At 32.3% G+C, this 15601-nt stretch overlaps 1 pseudogene; it reads left to right on the plus strand.

The window, feature by feature from the left end:
- Window positions 1-3251: 3251 nt before the first annotated feature.
- Window positions 3252-15553, plus strand: LOC110736920 (annotated as a pseudogene).
- Window positions 15554-15601: the final 48 nt, after the last annotated feature.

Here is a 15601-nt window from a genome sequence, read left to right on the forward strand (position 1 = left end):
ACTTGATTGACTGTAGTTAAGTGTTTAAAAAGAATTTTGTACGCATGTCCCGTACGTGGGTTTATATGATCCATTATTAAATCCAACTCCAAATTTTGAAATATTATAAACTTGTCCCTCCGCTGATTAGTTTGAAATATCACAAGCAAGGAGTTTTTTTACGGAAGCCTGGATCTTTCCTCCCTAATTTATATAAAAAAAGTAATAATAATAAATATAAAAAAAACATAAATATTGAAATTCCATAAAATGCTAGCACAACTTATACACATATATAAAAAATGATGACAAACATTAGATTACATACCTATTCATCTAGTAGGACATCTCTAGAGAATTTACATCATTTGCATTTTTAAAAGATGGAATAGTTCATAAGTAGATAACCCTAGCTTGTATAGTAATATTTTCATTTGACAGATTGATATTTTGTATAAGTGTATAATTTTGTGCCATTAGAAGAAATAACGTTTAAAGTTTGTGATTCAAAAATTTAGATTAATACTTTTTATAATGGTTAGGTAAGATGTTTTGGAAAAATTGAGATAAAAATAAAAGGTAAAAAAAGAATATTGCATGATTTAACTGACTTTTCTTAAATTTATTCAATTTTTCTTATCTTTGTTAAGTCTAAGATTGCATAATTAATTATATAGTCATCATCTTTATTAAAATAAAATGTAGACATAATAGTATATAACCTAACTACTAATTGTTTGTTACCAAAAGTGAGTCAACTATAAAGTTAAGTATAATATTACTTACTATTATTTATTACTTACTTGTTAAAAAAAATTGCATAGTTTATATTTATATTAACTGACCTTTCTTATCTTTGTTAAGTCTTTTTTTTGAAGGGTATCAAGTCTAAGATTATTTTTTTTGAAGGGTATCTTGATTAAATTAAAGATTTTTTTTTAAGAGAAGATTGCATAATTATATATCACTGTAATATATATGTTAGGACAATCATGGTATATTTAGTAGATATTTACTTGGTGATTATTATTGTTTCGTTAAATCTAGGAGATAATTGATCAATATGCTGTAAGATTTATATTTATTTTTAAATATGCAAAATATCTGCTTCTTTATCTTTGTTAAGTCTATGATTGCTTTTTTTGAAGGGTATCTTGGTTAAATCAAAGATTGTATTTTTGTATTTTTTTTTATTTTTTTAAGGGAAGATTGCATGATTATATATCACCGTAATATATATGTTAGGACAATCATGGTATATTTAGTAGATATTTACTTGATGATTATTATTGTTTCCTTAATTCTAGGAGATAATTGATGGTTGGTACATTTATTCAATATACCGTAAGATTTATATTTATTTTTATATATGCAAAATATCTGCTTCTTTAAATAGTTTTATTTTTAAAAACTATAAATATATATATACTAAGGACACCAGGAGATGACACGTGTCATGGCTGGTGTGTCTTTTAGTAAATAATTATTATTATTGATGAGGAGAGAGAAAATTTTGGGGAAAAAAAAATCTTGTAACCAGGTTACAACAATAACCGGTTGTGAAAATAGGTTATTGATTAAAATAATACCAACTTTTTGGTTTTAATTTTTGTCCTTGGTAACGTGGCAAAAGGAGAATGTGACCCATTTGTTTGATCAACGGCTGAGATTTAATCTTAATTTATAACCATTGTAATTTTTGTAACGGTCATAATTTTTAAAATACAATTCTTAAAAAAAAAAAAACATAGTACCAACGACTCTATTTTATTTCTCTCTATAAAATGAGCCCAATATTTAGTTATTTTGAAACAATTTTTATGAAAGTGAATATTACTTTCTTGTAAATCAAACTAGGTTAAATCCCGTGCATTATTGCACGGTTGTTGAATAATGATAATAATAATAATATAATTAAATAAAAAAAATAATAATGAATCGATTCATCAGGTATTAAATGTATGAAATATATTTTAAAACAATAAAAACATGTGAGAGATCGAAAATATACTTGTATTATTTAAATATGTTATAGTTATAATGCGCAAGTTGATATTTTAGGAAGTTTACTTTATATTTTATATAAAATAAATTAAAAGTCATAATCTAAATACAAACTTCAATTTTATATAATAATGATTTTTTTTTTAGAAAGTAATTTTGGCTGGAAATTTTATGATAATACATTGCCAAGTGTCCCCTTAGATTCGTTTTTTTTTTTCTTCTTCTTTCTTTTAATGGTAAGATAAAAATAATTAGGAAGCCCTTCTCACGAGGGGTAATTCGCTTTAGTAGTATGTAATAGATAGATAGATTGTGTAGAGATGAATATTCCAAAAGGAGAATACGTTTTATTATTATTATTATGGAATTTAGTAAAGTTGCAATTATTGTTTATTTCTTAATTAACGACTAATTACTTACTAAATAAATCTCAAAATGCATTATTTTTAAACATAAGTCATTTTATCTAATTAATGTATGTTAATGTATAATTATTAGTTTTGATTGATTATTACCAAGTGCATTAGTTATACTATCTCCGTTTTTATTTAGTTGACACCTTTCTCTTTTCACGCTTGTCAACGCACTATTTTAACGATTAATATCTCTAATTCTCGACATTGTAAAACTATAAAAAGTGGATATTAATAAAATATACATTGAGATGATTCAAACAAGATCCCACTTGACTATATTTTTCGTAGCTATAAATCACAAAAGTTAGTCAAAGTGTAGTTGATGAATAGTGTAAAAGTCAAATGATGTCAACCAAAAAAAAACACGGAGGTAATATATGATAGGATTTAAGAGAGAGATTGTGTGGTGGAGTTGGGTAAAAGTAGGAGAGAAAATGTATAACCAAAAAGTTGTGGTTAACTATTGGGATACATTGATTATTAAATGGGTAAAAGAGTGGTCATAAATGAGGTGGAAGATAGAAAAATTAATAAAATAACTAATAACTACAATGCTGGTGGACAACCATTGTGTTTACTCTCGTGATATCGAATATTATTCAACTCACAAATCAAGATTAAACTCGAGTTGTGATTTTTTTTGAGAATTCACTTTTATCAGTTAACTCGACATACTCCAATTTTCACTATCTACCCACTTCCATCCATGTTACAAATATTTTTGTTAGGTAAATTTGATGCCAGTAAATTTCTGGTCTTACCACTGACGTTACTCTTTCTCCCAAGAAAAACTAAAGACACTCAATGAAGTCTTAAATCATAATAGTAGCCGTTAAAACCAAGTTAACTGCGATTTTGCCCCCTTCTTTTTACCTCTCTTTCACAAAATCACAGCTCTCTCTCTAAAATCAAACTATGCAGCTCTCTTTCTCTCTCCAATTATTCTGAAATCCCTAATTTTTTCATTTCCAGAATTCTTACATTCACTTGTTCTTCAGCAAAATTCATTTGTCGAAAATATGGTTGGTGAGTCCACTCAATTTCTCTTTCTGAATTTTCAATTTCGTTGCTTTTTTCACCTTTTCTTTTGATTTAATGGTGTGTGTAACTTTTAATTGAAGAATACTTTTAACTTTTATCCATTTAAGATTTCTTGCTCTTGTTTTCCTTATTGTTTGTTTGATTTTGTTTTGTACTACTATTAACGTTGTTGTGATTGTTGAATTCTCAATCTTGTTAATCGAGTTAAATTACTCTAGGTTTACTGTGAAATTCTTGAGTTTAAGTGGTTTCTAGATCATTTAGGGATTTGATACATTGACGGATCAAATTTAACTTGTAATATAAGATTAATATTTTTTGCCAACTAAAATTTGAGTTCCTAACTCATTCCACTATATTTATTAGTCTTCATGTATACCTATCAACGACAATGGTGTTTACAATTGATCCAAACTTATGAAAACAATAATGGAAAATTGGGCCGTAACAACACCAACTATATAGCATACAACAACACAAACTATAAAGGGAAAGCACCAACTTTGATTAAGGCCCCGTTTGGTTTGATGTAAAATGTTATCATGGAAAATGATTTTCCCATTTTTTTTCATTTTCCTTTGTTTGTTTTGTGAAGAAGTGGAAACTATTTTTTCAATGGTGGAAAATTATATTCTTAATGGTGTAAAACAAGGAAGCCACATTTTCCTTCCCTCCTCTTTACCTCTTTTTTTTTACTTTCTTCCCCTCAATCCTCACATTTCCTCCCCTATTTTTAATTTATCTATAATTTCTTGATGGAACCAAACTAAGGAAAACCTAATTTGTAGTTGTGATTTTCCTTGAAATTATGTTTTCCATACAAACTAATTTTTCATCGAAAGTGTTTTACATCGAATCAAACGGGGCCTAAGGATGCATGCAATCACATAAAATACATTATCATAGCATAAATGGTTAGAAATGGATGTCACCCTCGGCCATTATAATGTAAAATTGTATATTAAGTTGAATTTGTTAAAATAATATTCCCTATTTGTATTAGTTTTTACACTTTCTTTTATCATTTGCCTAGGAAGGTCCACTATTGTTACCAAAAAAATTAGGGCCCATGCTCTCTCATGTTAAATGAAAATTATCCTACTACTCCGTATTTTTTACCATATCTGTTTTTTCAATGAAATAATGCGCCACTATCTCCTTTGTAATCCTTTCACATATTCACCTCAAACACTATATTAGACACTCCTCACATAAATTACTTTGACTTCTTTTTGTGATTTATCACTAAGAAAAATGCAGTGATATAGTTTTTGTTAAATTTGTCTTGTTGTATATTTTCTGTCAACTTTTATAAGATTTCTATATTCAAAAGAAAAGATATTGATGTTTGAAATCATGCATTGACAAATATGCATAAAGATATATGTAAACTACAATCAAATGGAGGAAGTATATCCTAACACCTACTCTTGTAAAACTCCGACTAGAAAGCAAAATTACGAAAATAACAACACGAACACTAGGACTAGTTATGACTTAAAAGAAAAGAATATCTAATCTTAAAATGGTGCCAAATACGTCGAGGAAGGCATGTTGAGAGACTGGAACTGATTCACTACTTACTAATAAAGATAAGAAGCCCAGTGCACTATGTGAACTACAAGTCTTTTTATGCACAAGATGTGTCCGTGTTTTTAATAATGCATATTGAATTCCTCAATTTCACAACAATTTTATGTTTTATTAATTATTTTTTACAATATTCCCCTACTAGCTTTGACGATGTTTAATTACTAGTATGTAACAATAAATATCATTATGTTAATTATTATAAGATTTATCTCAATATATATTGTTTCATTATTTAATTTTTTAAATAATTTATAATGATATATAATTAAAGTTATCTAAGTTGAAATAAGTGATGGACAAACATGCATGGTCAAAATTGCTGTACCTCCATTAAGCTTCTATCACAAATGACTAGTTGAAAAAAAAAAAAATGTTGAAAGGCTCTATAGCAATTCAATGGTTTGAATTTTGTCACCAGAAATTGGGAAAACATTGCTTAATTCGGGATGGTTAGCTGCAAGATCCACTGAGGTTGACCTCACCGGAGTACAACTCACCACTACTCACCCACCTTCCGGTCCTTCTTCACCTTGGATGACCGCCATCGTCCCCGGAACGTAATCATTCGTTTCTCTCTCTGTTTAATTGATGGTTTGTGTTAATGTATGTCTAATTGTTTGATTGGGTTTGAATTTTGATAAAATGGTGGATTCTTTTGGGTTTTAGTTTGGCTGGTGTTGCTATTTTAATGATCATTGAAAAGAAAAATATAAATAATAGTGCACACGATTTTGTCATGAATTTTATGAACTAATACGAGTACCATTATAGGAAATAAATTTAATACGAGACTAGTTGTCCTGCTTGTCCCACATTTAAGAAGAGGTGGGGTGACTAACATATATGAAGTAAGACCTGTGGGCTACTACATCTGTTGTCATTTGGTTTAAGGATGAAATCTTATTGGATTTGTATAATTATTTATCGTCTTATGAAAATATAGCTCAATTGAAAGTAATTATTTCTGGCGTTAGTTTAATTTCATTAGAAAACCCTGAAGTGGCCAAACCTTACCCATGATAGAATACAACGCCAGATTTAGAGGCCACAGTACTTGTCATGTATAACTCTGGCAAGTTGGCATGGCTTATCAACTAATCTAGGAGTCTTGATGTTGATTAAAAGTTTAGAATTTGGCTTGACTTATCAAACTTTGGTTGATAGATTCTCTTTTTAAAGAATGAAATATGAAAATTCTTCTGCCAGAGTACATTGCTAAAATTACAATTCTTCCCTTCTAATATGAAAATTGTGTAGATTAAGTACATTGGAGTGTAAATGCAGATGGAGAAGGTTTATGCTGTAGTTGAAGTCGAGTTATGTGCGTGCTGATCAGGGATGCTATGTATTTCTTTTGTGCAGGGTATTGACGACCCTGGTAGAGAATCAGTCGCTGCCTAATCCATTCTATGGTTTGGAAAACAATTCAATTATTGACATTGCTGATTCTGGGAGGGAGCATTATACATTCTGGTTTCTCACAAAATTTCCGTGTAAGCTGGTGTGTAACAGATGACTTGCTGTTCTCTATGCCACAGATGGAATCTATTTTAATGTATATTGTTAGTACAGGTGCTTTATTTGACACTAATCTAGATATGGGCTATTTTCTGATTTATGAAGAATTGCTTTCTTTGATATGCTCATCCAGGATGTGCTATTTTTTAAATTACTTGGTCACCATCTTGTGTTTACAAACTTTTCCAGGCTGTGAACCAGCATGTGGAATTGAACTTTCGTGCCATAAATTACTCTGCAGAGGTATACTTAAATGGATACAAAAGAGTTCTTGGAAAGGGGATGTTCCGTAGGCATTCCCTTGATGTCACCGATATATTGTCTCCTGATGGTCAAAACCTTTTAGCTGTTATTGTTCACCCTCCGGATCATCCCGGGAAGATTCCGTCTACAGGTGGTCAAGGTGGTGATCACGAGGTATGAAATTTTTATAATTTTGCACACAAGTTTTATTTGTTTTATACATTGATCCGAGGAATCTATTCCTTTGAAAGTTACAACAGTGTCAGATGCTGGTATGTCTATATTTTTATTTTTTGAATGGTACTGGTATGTCTATATTGATGTTAGGTAATAGTCTAATAGAGCATTTAACTGTAGAAGTTTCCATAAAATTTGTGGCAAATATTCGTTCTATTTTCTGCTTTTAATCTATATGTATGCATATGATGGTGGATCTTGTTGTAATTACTGGAACACATTAACTCAAACAAAGATTACTATAGAAGTTGCCATATATGGGATTAGTAGAAACCAAGATCTAAAAATAACCACATTAAGGCTTCACAAAATTTGATCCCTCTTATAATCATAAGCACCATGTAGAGAAAGAGCTGACGTTTCAAGGCTACACTCAATAAGAATTTTTTTACCATCACGAGCTCTGAGGTCTGAAGGAGTGTCCGTTTTAAAAAAAAAAACCAGGATTTTCAGGGTTGGTGTCATTACATGGATATTTGTTGAGACAAGATCTCCAAAATATGCATTTTGTTGGATTTAATGTAATGTCTGCCTCATGAGTCAATGTTGCCACTTCGTTTTTTGTTTTTTGGTGGATGGAATACAGATATGTACTTCATTTGACAAAGTTTCTCTATTGAAAAATATGCGACATATATACCTGTCTGGTTATTACTTATTAGTGTGTTTTATCTATTCATAAAGCAGTGAATGTGCAATTTTATGTTACTTCTTTGAAAATTTACTAATATATATTAACTGACCATTTCCCTTTCCTTTCCTGTCTTTGTTCTACATGGTAGATTGGAAAAGATGTTGCAGCCCAGTATGTGGAGGGTTGGGATTGGATGACTCCTATCAGGTGGTGCTCACATGAGACTAAATGAAGTGTTTGTCTGGAATTTCTTTGCTTCCCCCATGTGTTCAATTTTTTTTTTTTTGGGGGGGGGGGGGTGGTAGGGAGAAAAGTAGCTTTAGGGAGCAAAGCTTAGTGGTGGTATTATTAGGTTCTACCTTTGCTCTTCTGCTACTGGCTTTGATTGCAATTCAAATTATACTTTCAAAATTTACGTGCCATATAAGTTTTTTGTTAGAATGACTCATGAATAGAGCTAGCACAGCTAATATGTTACTACATTTAATGAATGTAGTATATGACAATTAATTTTCCAATCAGTCATGTTGGTGTCAAGAGGAGAAAGTTCTTATATACGGAGTATTGTACAAGATATCATTATCAGGTTTTTCATGTAACTGTGAAGCTCGCTTGGTTTTAATTAGCATAACTCTCATAAGTGATCTAAAAAAGGCTATATTCCTCTTATATACAAAGTCTTCTTCTTCTGCTTGAACGCCTTAATCCCTTAAGTGGGGTCGACTACATGAACCAATATGAGGACTACCCAAGAGGTCACCCATCCTAGTACTACTCTCAATCATTGTGGCTCATGTTAAGCGATGTGACAAAGTTTTACACTGGCTGTCACTGGCTATATACTATGTAGTCATTTTAATTTGCATTGGGTTCATGATACATTTTGCATATTCAGAAAAGGTTATGAATCAAATGAATGACGTTTTCTTATGCAGATATCTTTTCTGTTGAAATGAACAACAGGGACCGAAACACTGGCATTTGGGATGAGGTTTCACATTCCACCACTGGGGTAAGTATTCGTCCAAAATATTTAAGAATCTTGAGGTTTCATCTTATGACTAATTATCTTCCACACCTTAAGAAGCATTGCTTTGGCAAGCTTTGTACTCCAAGATTTTCTGAATGTGAGTATAAACTTCAAAAATCTGTCTCCTATACCAGTTACATTACGTTTTTTTTCTAAACAAGTCTCTAAATTTCATAGCAGTTGGAAATATATATTCCATTATTTCAAGATGGATGGAATTAATGGGTTTTTTTATTTTATTTTATTTATTTTTTATTATTATAGATATTTGTAAGATTGGCCCAAATATGTTGTTTAATCGATTGTATGTGTATTCTGTTTTATGTTTACCTAAATCACAAGGATTAGCTGTCATTACCAATCAGTAATTTATTGCTTTGACAGTGCACTGGGTTTTTACTGCAAATGTATTCTATTAACTTCACATGTTTAAATTTGTAATCTTGCACTTGTTCTTGTGATAATTATTATCTTGTGAATAATTATGTCGAATGTATGATGTTGATATCTTGTAATCCAGCCAGTTAAAATCATGGATCCCCATTTGGTATCTTCATTCTTTGATGATTATAAGAGGGCATACTTGCATACCACTGTAGAGCTGGAAAATAGAAGTGGCTGGGTTGCAAATTGTTCTTTAAGCATCCAAGTGGAAACTGAAGTTGAGGATAATATTTGCCTGGTGGAGCATCTTCAAACTCAACATCTGTCAATTCCTCCAGGAGCACGTGTTCAGTACACATTTCCTGAGGTTTGTACTTGTCTTTCAGTTTCAAAGCGGTCATCTCTTGCTATCATTCTGGTGTACTTCCCAAATCCAAAGTTGTGTTAACTACTGCTAAGTGTATAAAACATCACTTTATACAAGTCAGAGAATTTGCTACTATTGCTAGTAGTTTGTGTAAAACCTTTTTTGGGGGTGAATGCATGGGATATACTCTTTACTTTTCATATTCTTTCTAGAGCCTTATCTTTGTTTGTACTTGGTTAAGGCTGGGTTGCTTACATATTACAAATACCAGTTAAGGCTGGGTTGCTTACATATTACAAATACCAGATGTGGATCTGTTGGATCCTTGCTGGTTGGTAGCTATTCGTGTTGGAGTAGAATTTATTTATCAAATTACTTATAATGCAAGACCATTGGAAGCAGCTTAATCTAAATCTTGAGTGGATCAGTATTTTTGTACATTTATTTAGACCTTCTCATATACTCTTGTGGCAATTGGTACTAGACTTAGTTTATTTTGCATTTGCAAGATCCAGAAGATGATTGATTATGCTCTTATTGGCGCTACTCGGGCTGAGTTCCAATTCATGTTGTTTGTTCTCACTTCTCAGTGAGTATTTTGCTAAGTCTGTTGGATCTCAATATGACTTAACTATTTTCCTTGACCTTGACACAAATCCTTGCATTCCTCTGGTCAATGAATGTCATTAGGATTGCAGGAGATTTTTCGGAATGAAACTTTGGTTGTGTGGATGGAGTGAAATTCGTTTTTTTTATTATCAAGTTATTGTGTGCTCTGAAGCCTCTATTAAATTCAAAGTGCAGATTTTCTTCTACAAGCCAAATCTCTGGTGGCCAAATGGTATGGGCAAACAATCATTATATGATGTCACTATTTCTGTGGATGTCAAAGGTTTTGGAGAATCTGATATGTGGCACCATTTATTTGGATTTCGCAAAATTGAGAGCTATGTTGATAGTGCAACTGGTGGGAGGTATGGAAACAACTAAATTTTTACATTATCATATAATTCATGCAGTCATCCTTACATCATTATTGTTTACAGGTTGTTTAAGGTTAATGGAGAACCTGTTTTTATCCGTGGTGGTAATTGGATTTTGTCAGATGGTTTATTGCGGCTTTCCAAGAAGCGATATCAAACAGATATAAAGTTCCATGCTGATATGAACTTTAACATGATGCGTTGTTGGGGAGGGGGACTGGCTGAGAGACCGGAATTTTATCATTTTTGTGATGTATATGGTTTGTTGGTAAGTTATTCTCTTTAATCTTTCTACTCTGGTTCTTTCCTTCGGAGTGTTTGGTCTGTGAAATGAAATATACTTGATTTTATGCATTCAGTTTTTAATCTTTCTTTATATCTGATTATTTTTCTATTGTATCTTTGTCCCCTCACCTAATGATTTGATTAGTCTCTTTGGAAGATAAGTGTGCTTTTGACTGACTATTTGTAGAATATATGCTGAGTTCTTTTGCATTGGGGAAAAACTTTCTGGTATATCTGGAGACTGGAAAAATGATACTACCTCCGATTACTTTTATATGCAACTTTGGAGTATTATTTAAGAGAGAAAATATTCCAAAGTTGCATATAAAAGTAATCGGAGGTAGTATATGTAATTTTGGATGTGAATGTTATAAAAGGGCAATGGATTGAGATATTGACTGTTTAGTTATGTTGTGCCTCTGTAAACGATTTAAAACTTTCTGTTCTACATAAATATTTTGTAACATGTGGTTTAAAATTATTTTGTGACATATATTGCTATGTTGCTGTGCTAGCCATTATTATTTTATTAAACCTATTATTGCTATTGATACCATTGAAATACCCATACAAGAAGAATTTGGACCTATATTAGGTCATTACAAACATACTAGGTATTGGAAAACATATCCTTGATTATAATTGGAAGTTTCCAATTTGCCAATTAACACTGTTATATACTTCCTCCGTTTTTTTTTTTTTTTATTATTATTTTTTTTTTTTACTTGCAACGTTTATCTTTAGAGCTATTCACATATGCTACTATTACTACCTTTGATGATTTATAATTAAGAAGAAAAAAAAAACCAAACATGAACTATTCCTGTTAGATTTGTCTTAATTTATACTTTCATAGTATAATATTTTAATAAAATAAGAGATATAAATGATTGAATAATGCATTAGCAAGTGTGAAATGAGTGTGTTACAAGTGTGTATATATATATATATATAAGGAAGTATGATGTAGAATGCTACCTGTAATGTGTTGGTTATTCCCAGGGATGAAATGAATAATACTTCCTTCGTTTTAATTTACTTGCAACACCCCATTTTGGCACACACTTTAAGGAAGATATTAGACTAAGTAAACAGACAAATTAATTGAAATAATTTTACCACGTATAAGAAGAAAGTCTTCAATTTACCTTTTCTAATCATATCCTCAAATAGCATGCCAAAAATTGTGTTGCAAGTATAAGAAATCAGTGGAAGTAAATAATTAAAAAAAAATTCTTCAATGATGTGGATCATAGATGATAGGCTTGTTGAACCGGGCTGCAGTGCTCTGCGAATTGGATGGCGTTTTGTAATGCACAAATTTGGTTTGTGGAAAGGGGGTCCGTACCACGTTCGTGGCAATTTGGGAAATCATAAAGACATGTGACATGGTTTTACATTGCATTTGGAATTATAATCCATCAGCATTTTTAAAGTTGTAAGGATCTTAGAATATTTTGTTGGAAAAAAGTTTATTTACGTAGGATAAGGAAAGAGATAGAGAAAAATATAGACCATGAAGAGAGAGTAGCGCTTGGACAAAGTCACTTCTGCCCTCATGCTCTCCCCCTCTATTTGTTCTTTACTGTCTCTCATCATCTTATATCCCAAGGAATCACTGATTTTCTGGTAGGGATTTCTGAATATGTAGTTGTTTCCAGACTTGGGTCCTGTTCACTTCACTTTAAAAAAATAATATTCAGTAAGTAAAAATAATTTCAGTTCAGCAAAAATAAGCTCAGTTCAGCATAAATAAGTTCAGTTTAGTAAAAATAATTTCAGTTCAGTAAAAATCAGTAACTTTAAAGAAGAAATATAATATTCAGTAAGTAAAAATAATTTCAATTAGCAAAAATAATTTCAGTTCAGTAAAATTAATTTCAGTTCAGTAAAATTAATTTCAGTTCAGCAAAAATAATTTAACTTCAGTAAAAATAATTTCAGTTAAGCAAAAATAAGGTGAAGTGAATGGGGCCTTAGTTCCTGTTTTCATTGAGACCTTGTCTTTTACAAGGATAGAACTGATATCCAATATTCTTGGTTCATGATCATCAGTGTGATAGGATTCTTTTTCTAACTTTCCATGTTTGACAATGTAAAACTTTGAGCATTAATATCTTTGATTATGTATATGTAAAATTCATAAAAATTTGATATTTCAAAAATACATATTGTGACATATCATAAACAAAGGTCAAAGTGCGAGTAGTTTCTAAGTAGTGCCAAATTCAAAGTGTGACCATTATAATTAAACGGATGGAGTATGTCTTTGCAGTAATTAATTATGTTGCAATTGGAGAATGTAATTGCATCTTGTAGTGAATTCATCCCTGCTGTAAATTAATTTGGCAGGTGTGGCAGGAGTTCTGGATTACTGGAGATGTTGATGGACGAGGAGATCCTATATCTAATCCAAATGGTCCCTTGGACCATGATCTTTTTTTGCTTTGTGCTAGAGAAACAGTGAAACTCCTTAGGAATCATGCCAGTCTTGCATTGTGGGTTGGTGGAAATGAACAAGTCCCACCAGATGACATTAATGCCGCTCTTAAACACGACCTTATTCTCCATCCAGACTTTGAACACGTCAATGGAAATTTGATGGGAAAGAAAATCGTGGTGTCTGGTACTGATCCTAGTCAATATTTGGATGGTACTAGAATTTATGTTCAAGGGTCGATGTGGGATGGGTTTGCTGATGGTCAAGGAAATTTTACAGATGGTCCTTATGAAATTCAGAATCCTGAAGACTTCTTTAAGGACAACTATTACAATTATGGTTTTAATCCTGAGGTTGGGTCTGTTGGAATGCCAGTGGCAGCTACTATTAGGGCGACTATGCCGAAAGAAGGTTGGCAGATCCCATTATTTAAAAAACTTGACAGTGGTTATGTAGAAGAGGTGCCAAACCAAATCTGGGATTACCATAAATACATACCTTATTCTAAACCAGGATTAGTTCATGATCAGATCCTAAAATATGGAACTCCAAATGATCTGGATGATTTTTGCTTGAAGGTGAACTCACATTTCTCTTTATTTGGTAAAATAATTTTATGGAGCTTTAACCAATGTAGGTTGTGGATTGACATGTCTTATTGTCGCAGGCTCAACTTGTTAACTATGTACAATATAGAGCTCTACTTGAGGGATGGACTTCCCATATGTGGAGTAAATTTACAGGTGTCCTAATATGGAAAACCCAAAATCCATGGACAGGTCTGAGGGGTCAGTTTTATGATCACCTTCTTAACCAAACAGGTGGTTTCTATGGATGCCGTTCTGCTGCCGAACCTGTCCATGTCTAGCTAAACCTTGCAACCTATTGTATAGAGGTACATATCTGATTTAAGCTTTCACAACCTTATCTCGAATTGAGCTATGTGACTGCAGCAATATACTTCCTCTGTTTTATTTACTTGACCCATAGCCTTTGGCAAAATATTTGAGTGGAGAGAGAAAGTGTAGTTGGTGCACATGGTTGTCCCCACATGCAATTTCTAAGGGTAATTTAGTGAGTTTGACTACCAAAAGCTTACCAAGTAATATGACATTCCCAATTAGGAAAGTCAAGTAAATAAAATGGAGGAAGTATATGTTTAATCTGTTACAGACTTACAGTTGTTTGAGCTGAAATTTGTTCCATACTCTGGATATGGATTTGATGTTTGCTTCTAGATGTAATGAAAGTTAAATTTCCTTTTCAGGTAGTTAATACAACATCAGATGAGCTATCTGATATAGCTGTAGAAGCCTCGGTATGGGATCTGGAAGGGACATGCCCATACTACAATGTCCATGAGAGGCTCACAGTACCTCCTAAAAAGACACTGACTATCACAGAGATGAAGTATCCAGAATCACAAAATCCAAAGCCAGTATACTTCCTTCTCCTCAAGCTATATCACATGTCAGATCATTGTATTCTATCGAGGAATTTCTACTGGTTGCATCTACCTGGTGGTGACTACAAGTTGCTTGAACCATATAGAACGAAAAATATTCCTCTGAAGATAACATCAAAAGTTTCCAGTCAAGATAACACTTATGAAGTACTGATGAAAGTCGAGAACACCTCAAAAAAGCCAAATCGTGAGAATCAGCTGAACAAAAACATTTTCTGCCTTAAAGTCGGCGATGATAGTTATGATGATGCCTTGCATAAATTCTCGCATGATACCACTGAAAACAAACTGCAAGCTATTTTTTTCCAGAAGATTAACAGTTGTTTTCTCCGGGAAAGTAACAGGTCGAGGGTTGTTGAAATCAATGGAGCTGATGCAGGGGTTGCTTTCTTCTTGCATTTCTCAGTTCATTCTTCAGAAAAAGAGAGCAAGGGCACGGAAGACACAAGGATACTTCCTGTGCATTATTCTGACAACTATTTTTCTTTGGTACCTGGTGAGATCATGTCAATAAAGATGACATTTGAGGCTCCTCCAGGAGTTACTCCACGAATTAAACTTAATGGTTGGAATTACTGTGACGGCCTTACTGTTTTGTAAATGTCCATGGAAGCAACTTGTTCTCAGAAGTGGTTATTGCTGGTGCAAGGTTCTCTGTGAGGTCTATCTCGACTGAAAGATGTGTAGCAGTGTTTGAGTGGTGCAGTGTAATAAAACATCAAAGTTGTCATTGTCAACTTATCATCTTAATCGATGTAACCTCTAAACAATTAGCCTTGTATATTTTGAAAATTCGAAATAATAGGTATGTCATTATCTTAGGATTAACAATTCTTTTGTGTTTTGGTTAGCCCTTTTGTTTTTAACTATGGGCATGGCTTTTATTATACATGTGAAGTGCATCACTCATCAGCCAAGGCCCATGTATATCAAAGGATTGGCTGAGATGGTGTCTATGCCATCAATAATTACCAAATGAAAC

This window comes from Chenopodium quinoa, unplaced genomic scaffold, assembly GCF_001683475.1.
Source record: "Chenopodium quinoa cultivar QQ74 unplaced genomic scaffold, ASM168347v1, whole genome shotgun sequence".
In the NCBI taxonomy this organism is placed as follows: Eukaryota; Viridiplantae; Streptophyta; class Magnoliopsida; order Caryophyllales; family Amaranthaceae; genus Chenopodium; species Chenopodium quinoa.